Source organism: Anser brachyrhynchus, assembly GCF_964034855.1.
Source record: "Anser brachyrhynchus genome assembly, chromosome: 2".
Classification (NCBI taxonomy): Eukaryota; Metazoa; Chordata; class Aves; order Anseriformes; family Anatidae; genus Anser; species Anser brachyrhynchus.
In genome coordinates, this window is record NC_137695.1 from 104,566,563 (window position 1) to 104,585,882 (window position 19,320).

Here is a 19,320-nt window from a genome sequence, read left to right on the forward strand (position 1 = left end):
CTATATTTATTGTTCAGCACGATGCCGTATGGTCTGGAATATCACAGAATCACAGAATGTTAGGGATTGGAAGGGACCTTGAGAGATCCTCTAGTCCAATCCCCCTGCCGGAACAGGAACACCTAGATCATGACACACAGGAACACATCCAGACGGGTTTTGAATGTCTCCAGAGAAGGAGACTCCACAACCCCCCTGGGCAGCCTGTTCCAGTGCTCTGTCACTCTTACCATAAAAAAGTTTTGTCTCATATTTATGCAGAACCTCCTATGTTCCAGCTTGCACCCATTGCCCGTTGTTCTATCTTGTCCTCAGGTACCTCTCCCAATGCCCATGACTTATCAAAGACGATGGAGAGTGGCCTAGCAATGTATATCATTTTGACCAGTTTGGGTCACCTGTCTGGACTCTGTCCCCTCCCAGCTCCTGCTGCACCCCCCCAGCCTCCTCCCTGGCAAGGCAGCATGAGAAGCTGAAAAGTCCTTCTTGGCTCTGGGTATGCACTGCTTTGCCATAACTAAACCATCAGGGTGTTATCAGCATTATTCTCATCCAAAATTCAAAACACAGCACCACACCAGCCACTGTGAAGAAAATTACCAACATCCCAACCAAAACCAGGACAAGATGCCACTTCTTCATGAGGGCTGGAGGATGGATCAGCAGGGCTCCCACAACCAGAAGGGGAGACAAGCCCACACGCAGTCCCCCAAGTGCCAAATAGGAGAGGAGAGCATTTTTACCAGGTGGTGATGGTGGTGGTTGTTTCTTGTTTATTGCCCTGTCTTGGGATGAGCTCCTCATGAAGCATCTCAAAGGGACCCCAACACTGAATTCCAGCACTCCTTCCTGGCAGACCTGAAGCCTTCTCCTTCTGCGGAGGAACTGCTGCCCCTCTCACTTCTTTGCTCAGTCTGCTGCTATGCTTTGGGCACTGCCACAGAGGCTCTGGCTCCATCTTCAAGCACCCTCTCTTTAGCCTTCTTGTCCACATACTGAGACACCTCCCAGCGTCCTTCCTCCCTGGGCCCACAATGGTCCTCTGAGGGACTCCTCCTGTGACACCAGTACAGCAGCCAGGTCCCCTCCTCCCCTCTACCTTGGGGCTCCATGAAGAAGAGACGCCATTTCTTCAAGAGGGATGGGGGTTGGGAAAGAAGGACTCACACAACCCTCAACAATCAACAAATGAATTATTTATTTCTGCAATGTCTTGCAGGTGAGCCCACAAGACGTCCAGAGCGGTGGTTCTGCCCAAGTAAATGGTGGGTATGGAGGCTACACTGCACATAGGGAGCTGGCCAGGCATTCTTGTGATGAACTTGCCATGCATTCATGGTGGACAGCAAAGACATGCCAGGGTAGCTGCATGCCTGCCCTGTCAAAGGTGGATCGACCTCCATGGGTTCTTCCTTCTCTGCTGGTGGATCCACCTCCATGGGCTCCTCCCTGCTGTCTGGCAGTCTGTGCCCTTGGTCATTCACATGACGATTGGTGTGCCATGGTCCCACACCATTCTTTGGCCAAAGGACACGTCGCGGCCTCATGCTTTTCGCTCCTGGCTTCACAGCCGTGCTCTGCGTGCCACTGGTGATATGAATGCTGGCCATCGCTCTTGTGACAAAGCAGCTCTTCCTCCTGTCATTCTGCTGTGTCTTCCCATGACACGCCCTTCTTGTCTGCTTGGATGCTGACAACCTCGCCAGTCTCCTCAACACCTCCCTCTGAGATGGGCAGCCACCCGTCTTCCTGCTCTGCTTCCTCATGCTTCCATGCATGCTTGGTATTAGAAAGCCTCGAAGCCTGGCAAGTGGTGGGCCACCTGCCAGGCTCCTGTTTTTATAGGGCCCAGAAGGAAAGGCAGGGTGATGGTGGCTGCTGTGACATAAGTAGGCTGCTGTGATGGCCATTGTGATGGTGGCCACACCTGTAGCCAAACATGGCTGTGTTGCCATGGGAAGGAGCTTCAGCCTGAGGGCCTCCCCCCTCCAGGCCCTGAGGACCTTGGGGGCCCCTCCAATAGACTCCCTCGGTTGCGCTGGCCCAGAGGAGGGGAAAGTTGCAAGATAAGTTTAAAGGCAAAGAATTGTGCCCTACTGAGAGACACGTTGGTAGTACACTAATCAGGAACTCCAAAAGCAGGCAGTGGTTTGGCAGGTGTTGTGGTGGAACCATGCAGGCAGCTAAACCCCACAGAGCTGTTCACTCACTGCACTGCCCTCTACACCCCCAACAGTGGAACAGGGGAGAGAACTAGGAAAACAAGAAGGTAAGAACTCATGCATTGAGATAAAGAAAGTTTGATAGAATAGAAAAGGAAGGGAGAAGAAGAGGAAGAAGAACAAAAAAGGGGAAATACAAAGCAAGTGATGCCCAGTGCAATGGTTCACCTCCTGCTGACCAATGCCCAGACAGATCCCAAGCAGTGGCCCCACCTCCCTGGCCAACTTCCCCTATATTTATTGTTCAGCACGATGCCGTATGGTCTGGAATATCACAGAATCACAGAATGTTAGGGATTGGAAGGGACCTTGAGAGATCCTCTAGTCCAATCCCCCTGCCGGAACAGGAACACCTAGATCATGACACACAGGAACACATCCAGACGGGTTTTGAATGTCTCCAGAGAAGGAGACTCCACAACCCCCCTGGGCAGCCTGTTCCAGTGCTCTGTCACTCTTACCATAAAAAAGTTTTGTCTCATATTTATGCAGAACCTCCTATGTTCCAGCTTGCACCCATTGCCCGTTGTTCTATCTTGTCCTCAGGTACCTCTCCCAATGCCCATGACTTATCAAAGACGATGGAGAGTGGCCTAGCAATGTATATCATTTTGACCAGTTTGGGTCACCTGTCTGGACTCTGTCCCCTCCCAGCTCCTGCTGCACCCCCCCAGCCTCCTCCCTGGCAAGGCAGCATGAGAAGCTGAAAAGTCCTTCTTGGCTCTGGGTATGCACTGCTTTGCCATAACTAAACCATCAGGGTGTTATCAGCATTATTCTCATCCAAAATTCAAAACACAGCACCACACCAGCCACTGTGAAGAAAATTACCAACATCCCAACCAAAACCAGGACAAGATGCCACTTCTTCATGAGGGCTGGAGGATGGATCAGCAGGGCTCCCACAACCAGAAGGGGAGACAAGCCCACACGCAGTCCCCCAAGTGCCAAATAGGAGAGGAGAGCATTTTTACCAGGTGGTGATGGTGGTGGTTGTTTCTTGTTTATTGCCCTGTCTTGGGATGAGCTCCTCATGAAGCATCTCAAAGGGACCCCAACACTGAATTCCAGCACTCCTTCCTGGCAGACCTGAAGCCTTCTCCTTCTGCGGAGGAACTGCTGCCCCTCTCACTTCTTTGCTCAGTCTGCTGCTATGCTTTGGGCACTGCCACAGAGGCTCTGGCTCCATCTTCAAGCACCCTCTCTTTAGCCTTCTTGTCCACATACTGAGACACCTCCCAGCGTCCTTCCTCCCTGGGCCCACAATGGTCCTCTGAGGGACTCCTCCTGTGACACCAGTACAGCAGCCAGGTCCCCTCCTCCCCTCTACCTTGGGGCTCCATGAAGAAGAGACGCCATTTCTTCAAGAGGGATGGGGGTTGGGAAAGAAGGACTCACACAACCCTCAACAATCAACAAATGAATTATTTATTTCTGCAATGTCTTGCAGGTGAGCCCACAAGACGTCCAGAGCGGTGGTTCTGCCCAAGTAAATGGTGGGTATGGAGGCTACACTGCACATAGGGAGCTGGCCAGGCATTCTTGTGATGAACTTGCCATGCATTCATGGTGGACAGCAAAGACATGCCAGGGTAGCTGCATGCCTGCCCTGTCAAAGGTGGATCGACCTCCATGGGTTCTTCCTTCTCTGCTGGTGGATCCACCTCCATGGGCTCCTCCCTGCTGTCTGGCAGTCTGTGCCCTTGGTCATTCACATGACGATTGGTGTGCCATGGTCCCACACCATTCTTTGGCCAAAGGACACGTCGCGGCCTCATGCTTTTCGCTCCTGGCTTCACAGCCGTGCTCTGCGTGCCACTGGTGATATGAATGCTGGCCATCGCTCTTGTGACAAAGCAGCTCTTCCTCCTGTCATTCTGCTGTGTCTTCCCATGACACGCCCTTCTTGTCTGCTTGGATGCTGACAACCTCGCCAGTCTCCTCAACACCTCCCTCTGAGATGGGCAGCCACCCGTCTTCCTGCTCTGCTTCCTCATGCTTCCATGCATGCTTGGTATTAGAAAGCCTCGAAGCCTGGCAAGTGGTGGGCCACCTGCCAGGCTCCTGTTTTTATAGGGCCCAGAAGGAAAGGCAGGGTGATGGTGGCTGCTGTGACATAAGTAGGCTGCTGTGATGGCCATTGTGATGGTGGCCACACCTGTAGCCAAACATGGCTGTGTTGCCATGGGAAGGAGCTTCAGCCTGAGGGCCTCCCCCCTCCAGGCCCTGAGGACCTTGGGGGCCCCTCCAATAGACTCCCTCGGTTGCGCTGGCCCAGAGGAGGGGAAAGTTGCAAGATAAGTTTAAAGGCAAAGAATTGTGCCCTACTGAGAGACACGTTGGTAGTACACTAATCAGGAACTCCAAAAGCAGGCAGTGGTTTGGCAGGTGTTGTGGTGGAACCAGGCAGGCAGCTAAACCCCACAGAGCTGTTCACTCACTGCACTGCCCTCTACACCCCCAACAGTGGAACAGGGGAGAGAACTAGGAAAACAAGAAGGTAAGAACTCATGCATTGAGATAAAGAAAGTTTGATAGAATAGAAAAGGAAGGGAGAAGAAGAGGAAGAAGAACAAAAAAGGGGAAATACAAAGCAAGTGATGCCCAGTGCAATGGTTCACCTCCTGCTGACCAACGCCCAGACAGATCCCAAGCAGTGGCCCCACCTCCCTGGCCAACTTCCCCTATATTTATTGTTCAGCACGATGCCGTATGGTCTGGAATGTCACAGAATCACAGAATGTTAGGGATTGGAAGGGACCTTGAGAGATCCTCTAGTCCAATCCCCCTGCCGGAACAGGAACACCTAGATCATGACACACAGGAACACATCCAGACGGGTTTTGAATGTCTCCAGAGAAGGAGACTCCAAAACCCCCCTGGGCAGCCTGTTCCAGTGCTCTGTCACTCTTACCATAAAAAAGTTTTGTCTCATATTTATGCAGAACCTCCTATGTTCCAGCTTGCACCCATTGCCCGTTGTTCTATCTTGTCCTCAGGTACCTCTCCCAATGCCCATGACTTATCAAAGACGATGGAGAGTGGCCTAGCAATGTATATCATTTTGACCAGTTTGGGTCACCTGTCTGGACTCTGTCCCCTCCCAGCTCCTGCTGCACCCCCCCAGCCTCCTCCCTGGCAAGGCAGCATGAGAAGCTGAAAAGTCCTTCTTGGCTCTGGGTATGCACTGCTTTGCCATAACTAAACCATCAGGGTGTTATCAGCATTATTCTCATCCAAAATTCAAAACACAGCACCACACCAGCCACTGTGAAGAAAATTACCAACATCCCAACCAAAACCAGGACAAGATGCCACTTCTTCATGAGGGCTGGAGGATGGATCAGCAGGGCTCCCACAACCAGAAGGGGAGACAAGCCCACACGCAGTCCCCCAAGTGCCAAATAGGAGAGGAGAGCATTTTTACCAGGTGGTGATGGTGGTGGTTGTTTCTTGTTTATTGCCCTGTCTTGGGATGAGCTCCTCATGAAGCATCTCAAAGGGACCCCAACACTGAATTCTAGCACTCCTTCCTGGCAGACCTGAAGCCTTCTCCTTCTGCGGAGGAACTGCTGCCCCTCTCACTTCTTTGCTCAGTCTGCTGCTATGCTTTGGGCACTGCCACAGAGGCTCTGGCTCCATCTTCAAGCACCCTCTCTTTAGCCTTCTTGTCCACATACTGAGACACCTCCCAGCGTCCTTCCTCCCTGGGCCCACAATGGTCCTCTGAGGGACTCCTCCTGTGACACCAGTACAGCAGCCAGGTCCCCTCCTCCCCTCTACCTTGGGGCTCCATGAAGAAGAGACGCCATTTCTTCAAGAGGGATGGGGGTTGGGAAAGAAGGACTCACACAACCCTCAACAATCAACAAATGAATTATTTATTTCTGCAATGTCTTGCAGGTGAGCCCACAAGACGTCCAGAGCGGTGGTTCTGCCCAAGTAAATGGTGGGTATGGAGGCTACACTGCACATAGGGAGCTGGCCAGGCATTCTTGTGATGAACTTGCCATGCATTCATGGTGGACAGCAAAGACATGCCAGGGTAGCTGCATGCCTGCCCTGTCAAAGGTGGATCGACCTCCATGGGTTCTTCCTTCTCTGCTGGTGGATCCACCTCCATGGGCTCCTCCCTGCTGTCTGGCAGTCTGTGCCCTTGGTCATTCACATGACGATTGGTGTGCCATGGTCCCACACCATTCTTTGGCCAAAGGACACGTCGCGGCCTCATGCTTTTCGCTCCTGGCTTCACAGCCGTGCTCTGCGTGCCACTGGTGATATGAATGCTGGCCATCGCTCTTGTGACAAAGCAGCTCTTCCTCCTGTCATTCTGCTGTGTCTTCCCATGACACGCCCTTCTTGTCTGCTTGGATGCTGACAACCTCGCCAGTCTCCTCAACACCTCCCTCTGAGATGGGCAGCCACCCGTCTTCCTGCTCTGCTTCCTCATGCTTCCATGCATGCTTGCTATTAGAAAGCCTCGAAGCCTGGCAAGTGGTGGGCCACCTGCCAGGCTCCTGTTTTTATAGGGCCCAGAAGGAAAGGCAGGGTGATGGTGGCTGCTGTGACATAAGTAGGCTGCTGTGATGGCCATTGTGATGGTGGCCACACCTGTAGCCAAACATGGCTGTGTTGCCATGGGAAGGAGCTTCAGCCTGAGGGCCTCCCCCCTCCAGGCCCTGAGGACCTTGGGGGCCCCTCCAATAGACTCCCTCGGTTGCGCTGGCCCAGAGGAGGGGAAAGTTGCAAGATAAGTTTAAAGGCAAAGAATTGTGCCCTACTGAGAGACACGTTGGTAGTACACTAATCAGGAACTCCAAAAGCAGGCAGTGGTTTGGCAGGTGTTGTGGTGGAACCAGGCAGGCAGCTAAACCCCACAGAGCTGTTCACTCACTGCACTGCCCTCTACACCCCCAACAGTGGAACAGGGGAGAGAACTAGGAAAACAAGAAGGTAAGAACTCATGCATTGAGATAAAGAAAGTTTGATAGAATAGAAAAGGAAGGGAGAAGAAGAGGAAGAAGAACAAAAAAGGGGAAATACAAAGCAAGTGATGCCCAGTGCAATGGTTCACCTCCTGCTGACCAACGCCCAGACAGATCCCAAGCAGTGGCCCCACCTCCCTGGCCAACTTCCCCTATATTTATTGTTCAGCACGATGCCGTATGGTCTGGAATGTCACAGAATCACAGAATGTTAGGGATTGGAAGGGACCTTGAGAGATCCTCTAGTCCAATCCCCCTGCCGGAACAGGAACACCTAGATCATGACACACAGGAACACATCCAGACGGGTTTTGAATGTCTCCAGAGAAGGAGACTCCACAACCCCCCTGGGCAGCCTGTTCCAGTGCTCTGTCACTCTTACCATAAAAAAGTTTTGTCTCATATTTATGCAGAACCTCCTATGTTCCAGCTTGCACCCATTGCCCGTTGTTCTATCTTGTCCTCAGGTACCTCTCCCAATGCCCATGACTTATCAAAGACGATGGAGAGTGGCCTAGCAATGTATATCATTTTGACCAGTTTGGGTCACCTGTCTGGACTCTGTCCCCTCCCAGCTCCTGCTGCACCCCCCCAGCCTCCTCCCTGGCAAGGCAGCATGAGAAGCTGAAAAGTCCTTCTTGGCTCTGGGTATGCACTGCTTTGCCATAACTAAACCATCAGGGTGTTATCAGCATTATTCTCATCCAAAATTCAAAACACAGCACCACACCAGCCACTGTGAAGAAAATTACCAACATCCCAACCAAAACCAGGACAAGATGCCACTTCTTCATGAGGGCTGGAGGATGGATCAGCAGGGCTCCCACAACCAGAAGGGGAGACAAGCCCACACGCAGTCCCCCAAGTGCCAAATAGGAGAGGAGAGCATTTTTACCAGGTGGTGATGGTGGTGGTTGTTTCTTGTTTATTGCCCTGTCTTGGGATGAGCTCCTCATGAAGCATCTCAAAGGGACCCCAACACTGAATTCCAGCACTCCTTCCTGGCAGACCTGAAGCCTTCTCCTTCTGCGGAGGAACTGCTGCCCCTCTCACTTCTTTGCTCAGTCTGCTGCTATGCTTTGGGCACTGCCACAGAGGCTCTGGCTCCATCTTCAAGCACCCTCTCTTTAGCCTTCTTGTCCACATACTGAGACACCTCCCAGCGTCCTTCCTCCCTGGGCCCACAATGGTCCTCTGAGGGACTCCTCCTGTGACACCAGTACAGCAGCCAGGTCCCCTCCTCCCCTCTACCTTGGGGCTCCATGAAGAAGAGACGCCATTTCTTCAAGAGGGATGGGGGTTGGGAAAGAAGGACTCACACAACCCTCAACAATCAACAAATGAATTATTTATTTCTGCAATGTCTTGCAGGTGAGCCCACAAGACGTCCAGAGCGGTGGTTCTGCCCAAGTAAATGGTGGGTATGGAGGCTACACTGCACATAGGGAGCTGGCCAGGCATTCTTGTGATGAACTTGCCATGCATTCATGGTGGACAGCAAAGACATGCCAGGGTAGCTGCATGCCTGCCCTGTCAAAGGTGGATCGACCTCCATGGGTTCTTCCTTCTCTGCTGGTGGATCCACCTCCATGGGCTCCTCCCTGCTGTCTGGCAGTCTGTGCCCTTGGTCATTCACATGACGATTGGTGTGCCATGGTCCCACACCATTCTTTGGCCAAAGGACACGTCGCGGCCTCATGCTTTTCGCTCCTGGCTTCACAGCCGTGCTCTGCGTGCCACTGGTGATATGAATGCTGGCCATCGCTCTTGTGACAAAGCAGCTCTTCCTCCTGTCATTCTGCTGTGTCTTCCCATGACACGCCCTTCTTGTCTGCTTGGATGCTGACAACCTCGCCAGTCTCCTCAACACCTCCCTCTGAGATGGGCAGCCACCCGTCTTCCTGCTCTGCTTCCTCATGCTTCCATGCATGCTTGGTATTAGAAAGCCTCGAAGCCTGGCAAGTGGTGGGCCACCTGCCAGGCTCCTGTTTTTATAGGGCCCAGAAGGAAAGGCAGGGTGATGGTGGCTGCTGTGACATAAGTAGGCTGCTGTGATGGCCATTGTGATGGTGGCCACACCTGTAGCCAAACATGGCTGTGTTGCCATGGGAAGGAGCTTCAGCCTGAGGGCCTCCCCCCTCCAGGCCCTGAGGACCTTGGGGGCCCCTCCAATAGACTCCCTCGGTTGCGCTGGCCCAGAGGAGGGGAAAGTTGCAAGATAAGTTTAAAGGCAAAGAATTGTGCCCTACTGAGAGACACGTTGGTAGTACACTAATCAGGAACTCCAAAAGCAGGCAGTGGTTTGGCAGGTGTTGTGGTGGAACCAGGCAGGCAGCTAAACCCCACAGAGCTGTTCACTCACTGCACTGCCCTCTACACCCCCAACAGTGGAACAGGGGAGAGAACTAGGAAAACAAGAAGGTAAGAACTCATGCATTGAGATAAAGAAAGTTTGATAGAATAGAAAAGGAAGGGAGAAGAAGAGGAAGAAGAACAAAAAAGGGGAAATACAAAGCAAGTGATGCCCAGTGCAATGGTTCACCTCCTGCTGACCAACGCCCAGACAGATCCCAAGCAGTGGCCCCACCTCCCTGGCCAACTTCCCCTATATTTATTGTTCAGCACGATGCCGTATGGTCTGGAATGTCACAGAATCACAGAATGTTAGGGATTGGAAGGGACCTTGAGAGATCCTCTAGTCCAATCCCCCTGCCGGAACAGGAACACCTAGATCATGACACACAGGAACACATCCAGACGGGTTTTGAATGTCTCCAGAGAAGGAGACTCCACAACCCCCCTGGGCAGCCTGTTCCAGTGCTCTGTCACTCTTACCATAAAAAAGTTTTGTCTCATATTTATGCAGAACCTCCTATGTTCCAGCTTGCACCCATTGCCCGTTGTTCTATCTTGTCCTCAGGTACCTCTCCCAATGCCCATGACTTATCAAAGACGATGGAGAGTGGCCTAGCAATGTATATCATTTTGACCAGTTTGGGTCACCTGTCTGGACTCTGTCCCCTCCCAGCTCCTGCTGCACCCCCCCAGCCTCCTCCCTGGCAAGGCAGCATGAGAAGCTGAAAAGTCCTTCTTGGCTCTGGGTATGCACTGCTTTGCCATAACTAAACTATCAGGGTGTTATCAGCATTATTCTCATCCAAAATTCAAAACACAGCACCACACCAGCCACTGTGAAGAAAATTACCAACATCCCAACCAAAACCAGGACAAGATGCCACTTCTTCATGAGGGCTGGAGGATGGATCAGCAGGGCTCCCACAACCAGAAGGGGAGACAAGCCCACACGCAGTCCCCCAAGTGCCAAATAGGAGAGGAGAGCATTTTTACCAGGTGGTGATGGTGGTGGTTGTTTCTTGTTTATTGCCCTGTCTTGGGATGAGCTCCTCATGAAGCATCTCAAAGGGACCCCAACACTGAATTCCAGCACTCCTTCCTGGCAGACCTGAAGCCTTCTCCTTCTGCGGAGGAACTGCTGCCCCTCTCACTTCTTTGCTCAGTCTGCTGCTATGCTTTGGGCACTGCCACAGAGGCTCTGGCTCCATCTTCAAGCACCCTCTCTTTAGCCTTCTTGTCCACATACTGAGACACCTCCCAGCGTCCTTCCTCCCTGGGCCCACAATGGTCCTCTGAGGGACTCCTCCTGTGACACCAGTACAGCAGCCAGGTCCCCTCCTCCCCTCTACCTTGGGGCTCCATGAAGAAGAGACGCCATTTCTTCAAGAGGGATGGGGGTTGGGAAAGAAGGACTCACACAACCCTCAACAATCAACAAATGAATTATTTATTTCTGCAATGTCTTGCAGGTGAGCCCACAAGACGTCCAGAGCGGTGGTTCTGCCCAAGTAAATGGTGGGTATGGAGGCTACACTGCACATAGGGAGCTGGCCAGGCATTCTTGTGATGAACTTGCCATGCATTCATGGTGGACAGCAAAGACATGCCAGGGTAGCTGCATGCCTGCCCTGTCAAAGGTGGATCGACCTCCATGGGTTCTTCCTTCTCTGCTGGTGGATCCACCTCCATGGGCTCCTCCCTGCTGTCTGGCAGTCTGTGCCCTTGGTCATTCACATGACGATTGGTGTGCCATGGTCCCACACCATTCTTTGGCCAAAGGACACGTCGCGGCCTCATGCTTTTCGCTCCTGGCTTCACAGCCGTGCTCTGCGTGCCACTGGTGATATGAATGCTGGCCATCGCTCTTGTGACAAAGCAGCTCTTCCTCCTGTCATTCTGCTGTGTCTTCCCATGACACGCCCTTCTTGTCTGCTTGGATGCTGACAACCTCGCCAGTCTCCTCAACACCTCCCTCTGAGATGGGCAGCCACCCGTCTTCCTGCTCTGCTTCCTCATGCTTCCATGCATGCTTGCTATTAGAAAGCCTCGAAGCCTGGCAAGTGGTGGGCCACCTGCCAGGCTCCTGTTTTTATAGGGCCCAGAAGGAAAGGCAGGGTGATGGTGGCTGCTGTGACATAAGTAGGCTGCTGTGATGGCCATTGTGATGGTGGCCACACCTGTAGCCAAACATGGCTGTGTTGCCATGGGAAGGAGCTTCAGCCTGAGGGCCTCCCCCCTCCAGGCCCTGAGGACCTTGGGGGCCCCTCCAATAGACTCCCTCGGTTGCGCTGGCCCAGAGGAGGGGAAAGTTGCAAGATAAGTTTAAAGGCAAAGAATTGTGCCCTACTGAGAGACACGTTGGTAGTACACTAATCAGGAACTCCAAAAGCAGGCAGTGGTTTGGCAGGTGTTGTGGTGGAACCATGCAGGCAGCTAAACCCCACAGAGCTGTTCACTCACTGCACTGCCCTCTACACCCCCAACAGTGGAACAGGGGAGAGAACTAGGAAAACAAGAAGGTAAGAACTCATGCATTGAGATAAAGAAAGTTTGATAGAATAGAAAAGGAAGGGAGAAGAAGAGGAAGAAGAACAAAAAAGGGGAAATACAAAGCAAGTGATGCCCAGTGCAATGGTTCACCTCCTGCTGACCAATGCCCAGACAGATCCCAAGCAGTGGCCCCACCTCCCTGGCCAACTTCCCCTATATTTATTGTTCAGCACGATGCCGTATGGTCTGGAATGTCACAGAATCACAGAATGTTAGGGATTGGAAGGGACCTTGAGAGATCCTCTAGTCCAATCCCCCTGCCGGAACAGGAACACCTAGATCATGACACACAGGAACACATCCAGACGGGTTTTGAATGTCTCCAGAGAAGGAGACTCCACAACCCCCCTGGGCAGCCTGTTCCAGTGCTCTGTCACTCTTACCATAAAAAAGTTTTGTCTCATATTTATGCAGAACCTCCTATGTTCCAGCTTGCACCCATTGCCCGTTGTTCTATCTTGTCCTCAGGTACCTCTCCCAATGCCCATGACTTATCAAAGACGATGGAGAGTGGCCTAGCAATGTATATCATTTTGACCAGTTTGGGTCACCTGTCTGGACTCTGTCCCCTCCCAGCTCCTGCTGCACCCCCCCAGCCTCCTCCCTGGCAAGGCAGCATGAGAAGCTGAAAAGTCCTTCTTGGCTCTGGGTATGCACTGCTTTGCCATAACTAAACCATCAGGGTGTTATCAGCATTATTCTCATCCAAAATTCAAAACACAGCACCACACCAGCCACTGTGAAGAAAATTACCAACATCCCAACCAAAACCAGGACAAGATGCCACTTCTTCATGAGGGCTGGAGGATGGATCAGCAGGGCTCCCACAACCAGAAGGGGAGACAAGCCCACACGCAGTCCCCCAAGTGCCAAATAGGAGAGGAGAGCATTTTTACCAGGTGGTGATGGTGGTGGTTGTTTCTTGTTTATTGCCCTGTCTTGGGATGAGCTCCTCATGAAGCATCTCAAAGGGACCCCAACACTGAATTCCAGCACTCCTTCCTGGCAGACCTGAAGCCTTCTCCTTCTGCGGAGGAACTGCTGCCCCTCTCACTTCTTTGCTCAGTCTGCTGCTATGCTTTGGGCACTGCCACAGAGGCTCTGGCTCCATCTTCAAGCACCCTCTCTTTAGCCTTCTTGTCCACATACTGAGACACCTCCCAGCGTCCTTCCTCCCTGGGCCCACAATGGTCCTCTGAGGGACTCCTCCTGTGACACCAGTACAGCAGCCAGGTCCCCTCCTCCCCTCTACCTTGGGGCTCCATGAAGAAGAGACGCCATTTCTTCAAGAGGGATGGGGGTTGGGAAAGAAGGACTCACACAACCCTCAACAATCAACAAATGAATTATTTATTTCTGCAATGTCTTGCAGGTGAGCCCACAAGACGTCCAGAGCGGTGGTTCTGCCCAAGTAAATGGTGGGTATGGAGGCTACACTGCACATAGGGAGCTGGCCAGGCATTCTTGTGATGAACTTGCCATGCATTCATGGTGGACAGCAAAGACATGCCAGGGTAGCTGCATGCCTGCCCTGTCAAAGGTGGATCGACCTCCATGGGTTCTTCCTTCTCTGCTGGTGGATCCACCTCCATGGGCTCCTCCCTGCTGTCTGGCAGTCTGTGCCCTTGGTCATTCACATGACGATTGGTGTGCCATGGTCCCACACCATTCTTTGGCCAAAGGACACGTCGCGGCCTCATGCTTTTCGCTCCTGGCTTCACAGCCGTGCTCTGCGTGCCACTGGTGATATGAATGCTGGCCATCGCTCTTGTGACAAAGCAGCTCTTCCTCCTGTCATTCTGCTGTGTCTTCCCATGACACGCCCTTCTTGTCTGCTTGGATGCTGACAACCTCGCCAGTCTCCTCAACACCTCCCTCTGAGATGGGCAGCCACCCGTCTTCCTGCTCTGCTTCCTCATGCTTCCATGCATGCTTGGTATTAGAAAGCCTCGAAGCCTGGCAAGTGGTGGGCCACCTGCCAGGCTCCTGTTTTTATAGGGCCCAGAAGGAAAGGCAGGGTGATGGTGGCTGCTGTGACATAAGTAGGCTGCTGTGATGGCCATTGTGATGGTGGCCACACCTGTAGCCAAACATGGCTGTGTTGCCATGGGAAGGAGCTTCAGCCTGAGGGCCTCCCCCCTCCAGGCCCTGAGGACCTTGGGGGCCCCTCCAATAGACTCCCTCGGTTGCGCTGGCCCAGAGGAGGGGAAAGTTGCAAGATAAGTTTAAAGGCAAAGAATTGTGCCCTACTGAGAGACACGTTGGTAGTACACTAATCAGGAACTCCAAAAGCAGGCAGTGGTTTGGCAGGTGTTGTGGTGGAACCAGGCAGGCAGCTAAACCCCACAGAGCTGTTCACTCACTGCACTGCCCTCTACACCCCCAACAGTGGAACAGGGGAGAGAACTAGGAAAACAAGAAGGTAAGAACTCATGCATTGAGATAAAGAAAGTTTGATAGAATAGAAAAGGAAGGGAGAAGAAGAGGAAGAAGAACAAAAAAGGGGAAATACAAAGCAAGTGATGCCCAGTGCAATGGTTCACCTCCTGCTGACCAACGCCCAGACAGATCCCAAGCAGTGGCCCCACCTCCCTGGCCAACTTCCCCTATATTTATTGTTCAGCACGATGCCGTATGGTCTGGAATGTCACAGAATCACAGAATGTTAGGGATTGGAAGGGACCTTGAGAGATCCTCTAGTCCAATCCCCCTGCCGGAACAGGAACACCTAGATCATGACACACAGGAACACATCCAGACGGGTTTTGAATGTCTCCAGAGAAGGAGACTCCACAACCCCCCTGGGCAGCCTGTTCCAGTGCTCTGTCACTCTTACCATAAAAAAGTTTTGTCTCATATTTATGCAGAACCTCCTATGTTCCAGCTTGCACCCATTGCCCGTTGTTCTATCTTGTCCTCAGGTACCTCTCCCAATGCCCATGACTTATCAAAGACGATGGAGAGTGGCCTAGCAATGTATATCATTTTGACCAGTTTGGGTCACCTGTCTGGACTCTGTCCCCTCCCAGCTCCTGCTGCACCCCCCCAGCCTCCTCCCTGGCAAGGCAGCATGAGAAGCTGAAAAGTCCTTCTTGGCTCTGGGTATGCACTGCTTTGCCATAACTAAACCATCAGGGTGTTATCAGCATTATTCTCATCCAAAATTCAAAACACAGCACCACACCAGCCACTGTGAAGAAAATTACCAACATCCCAACCAAAACCAGGACAAGATGCCACTTCTTCATGAGGGCTGGAGGATGGATCAGCAGGGCTCCCACAACCAGAAGGGGAGACAAGCCCACACGCAGTCCCCCAAGTGCCAAATAGGAGAGGAGAGCATTTTTACCAGGTGGTGATGGTGGTGGTTGTTTCTTGTTTATTGCCCTGTCTTGGGATGAGCTCCTCATGAAGCATCTCAAAGGGACCCCAACACTGAATTCCAGCACTCCTTCCTGGCAGACCTGAAGCCTTCTCCTTCTGCGGAGGAACTGCTGCCCCTCTCACTTCTTTGCTCAGTCTGCTGCTATGCTTTGGGCACTGCCACAGAGGCTCTGGCTCCATCTTCAAGCACCCTCTCTTTAGCCTTCTTGTCCACATACTGAGACACCTCCCAGCGTCCTTCCTCCCTGGGCCCACAATGGTCCTCTGAGGGACTCCTCCTGTGACACCAGTACAGCAGCCAGGTCCCCTCCTCCCCTCTACCTTGGGGCTCCATGAAGAAGAGACGCCATTTCTTCAAGAGGGATGGGGGTTGGGAAAGAAGGACTCACACAACCCTCAACAATCAACAAATGAATTATTTATTTCTGCAATGTCTTGCAGGTGAGCCCACAAGACGTCCAGAGCGGTGGTTCTGCCCAAGTAAATGGTGGGTATGGAGGCTACACTGCACATAGGGAGCTGGCCAGGCATTCTTGTGATGAACTTGCCATGCATTCATGGTGGACAGCAAAGACATGCCAGGGTAGCTGCATGCCTGCCCTGTCAAAGGTGGATCGACCTCCATGGGTTCTTCCTTCTCTGCTGGTGGATCCACCTCCATGGGCTCCTCCCTGCTGTCTGGCAGTCTGTGCCCTTGGTCATTCACATGACGATTGGTGTGCCATGGTCCCACACCATTCTTTGGCCAAAGGACACGTCGCGGCCTCATGCTTTTCGCTCCTGGCTTCACAGCCGTGCTCTGCGTGCCACTGGTGATATGAATGCTGGCCATCGCTCTTGTGACAAAGCAGCTCTTCCTCCTGTCATTCTGCTGTGTCTTCCCATGACACGCCCTTCTTGTCTGCTTGGATGCTGACAACCTCGCCAGTCTCCTCAACACCTCCCTCTGAGATGGGCAGCCACCCGTCTTCCTGCTCTGCTTCCTCATGCTTCCATGCATGCTTGGTATTAGAAAGCCTCGAAGCCTGGCAAGTGGTGGGCCACCTGCCAGGCTCCTGTTTTTATAGGGCCCAGAAGGAAAGGCAGGGTGATGGTGGCTGCTGTGACATAAGTAGGCTGCTGTGATGGCCATTGTGATGGTGGCCACACCTGTAGCCAAACATGGCTGTGTTGCCATGGGAAGGAGCTTCAGCCTGAGGGCCTCCCCCCTCCAGGCCCTGAGGACCTTGGGGGCCCCTCCAATAGACTCCCTCGGTTGCGCTGGCCCAGAGGAGGGGAAAGTTGCAAGATAAGTTTAAAGGCAAAGAATTGTGCCCTACTGAGAGACACGTTGGTAGTACACTAATCAGGAACTCCAAAAGCAGGCAGTGGTTTGGCAGGTGTTGTGGTGGAACCAGGCAGGCAGCTAAACCCCACAGAGCTGTTCACTCACTGCACTGCCCTCTACACCCCCAACAGTGGAACAGGGGAGAGAACTAGGAAAACAAGAAGGTAAGAACTCATGCATTGAGATAAAGAAAGTTTGATAGAATAGAAAAGGAAGGGAGAAGAAGAGGAAGAAGAACAAAAAAGGGGAAATACAAAGCAAGTGATGCCCAGTGCAATGGTTCACCTCCTGCTGACCAACGCCCAGACAGATCCCAAGCAGTGGCCCCACCTCCCTGGCCAACTTCCCCTATATTTATTGTTCAGCACGATGCCGTATGGTCTGGAATGTCACAGAATCACAGAATGTTAGGGATTGGAAGGGACCTTGAGAGATCCTCTAGTCCAATCCCCCTGCCGGAACAGGAACACCTAGATCATGACACACAGGAACACATCCAGACGGGTTTTGAATGTCTCCAGAGAAGGAGACTCCACAACCCCCCTGGGCAGCCTGTTCCAGTGCTCTGTCACTCTTACCATAAAAAAGTTTTGTCTCATATTTATGCAGAACCTCCTATGTTCCAGCTTGCACCCATTGCCCGTTGTTCTATCTTGTCCTCAGGTACCTCTCCCAATGCCCATGACTTATCAAAGACGATGGAGAGTGGCCTAGCAATGTATATCATTTTGACCAGTTTGGGTCACCTGTCTGGACTCTGTCCCCTCCCAGCTCCTGCTGCACCCCCCCAGCCTCCTCCCTGGCAAGGCAGCATGAGAAGCTGAAAAGTCCTTCTTGGCTCTGGGTATGCACTGCTTTGCCATAACTAAACCATCAGGGTGTTATCAGCATTATTCTCATCCAAAATTCAAAACACAGCACCACACCAGCCACTGTGAAGAAAATTACCAACATCCCAACCAAAACCAGGACAAGATGCCACTTCTTCATGAGGGCTGGAGGATGGATCAGCAGGGCTCCCACAACCAGAAGGGGAGACAAGCCCACACGCAGTCCCCCAAGTGCCAAATAGGAGAGGAGAGCATTTTTACCAGGTGGTGATGGTGGTGGTTGTTTCTTGTTTATTGCCCTGTCTTGGGATGAGCTCCTCATGAAGCATCTCAAAGGGACCCCAACACTGAATTCCAGCACTCCTTCCTGGCAGACCTGAAGCCTTCTCCTTCTGCGGAGGAACTGCTGCCCCTCTCACTTCTTTGCTCAGTCTGCTGCTATGCTTTGGGCACTGCCACAGAGGCTCTGGCTCCATCTTCAAGCACCCTCTCTTTAGCCTTCTTGTCCACATACTGAGACACCTCCCAGCGTCCTTCCTCCCTGGGCCCACAATGGTCCTCTGAGGGACTCCTCCTGTGACACCAGTACAGCAGCCAGGTCCCCTCCTCCCCTCTACCTTGGGGCTCCATGAAGAAGAGACGCCATTTCTTCAAGAGGGATGGGGGTTGGGAAAGAAGGACTCACACAACCCTCAACAATCAACAAATGAATTATTTATTTCTGCAATGTCTTGCAGGTGAGCCCACAAGACGTCCAGAGCGGTGGTTCTGCCCAAGTAAATGGTGGGTATGGAGGCTACACTGCACATAGGGAGCTGGCCAGGCATTCTTGTGATGAACTTGCCATGCATTCATGGTGGACAGCAAAGACATGCCAGGGTAGCTGCATGCCTGCCCTGTCAAAGGTGGATCGACCTCCATGGGTTCTTCCTTCTCTGCTGGTGGATCCACCTCCATGGGCTCCTCCCTGCTGTCTGGCAGTCTGTGCCCTTGGTCATTCACATGACGATTGGTGTGCCATGGTCCCACACCATTCTTTGGCCAAAGGACACGTCGCGGCCTCATGCTTTTCGCTCCTGGCTTCACAGCCGTGCTCTGCGTGCCACTGGTGATATGAATGCTGGCCATCGCTCTTGTGACAAAGCAGCTCTTCCTCCTGTCATTCTGCTGTGTCTTCCCATGACACGCCCTTCTTGTCTGCTTGGATGCTGACAACCTCGCCAGTCTCCTCAACACCTCCCTCTGAGATGGGCAGCCACCCGTCTTCCTGCTCTGCTTCCTCATGCTTCCATGCATGCTTGGTATTAGAAAGCCTCGAAGCCTGGCAAGTGGTGGGCCACCTGCCAGGCTCCTGTTTTTATAGGGCCCAGAAGGAAAGGCAGGGTGATGGTGGCTGCTGTGACATAAGTAGGCTGCTGTGATGGCCATTGTGATGGTGGCCACACCTGTAGCCAAACATGGCTGTGTTGCCATGGGAAGGAGCTTCAGCCTGAGGGCCTCCCCCCTCCAGGCCCTGAGGACCTTGGGGGCCCCTCCAATAGACTCCCTCGGTTGCGCTGGCCCAGAGGAGGGGAAAGTTGCAAGATAAGTTTAAAGGCAAAGAATTGTGCCCTACTGAGAGACACGTTGGTAGTACACTAATCAGGAACTCCAAAAGCAGGCAGTGG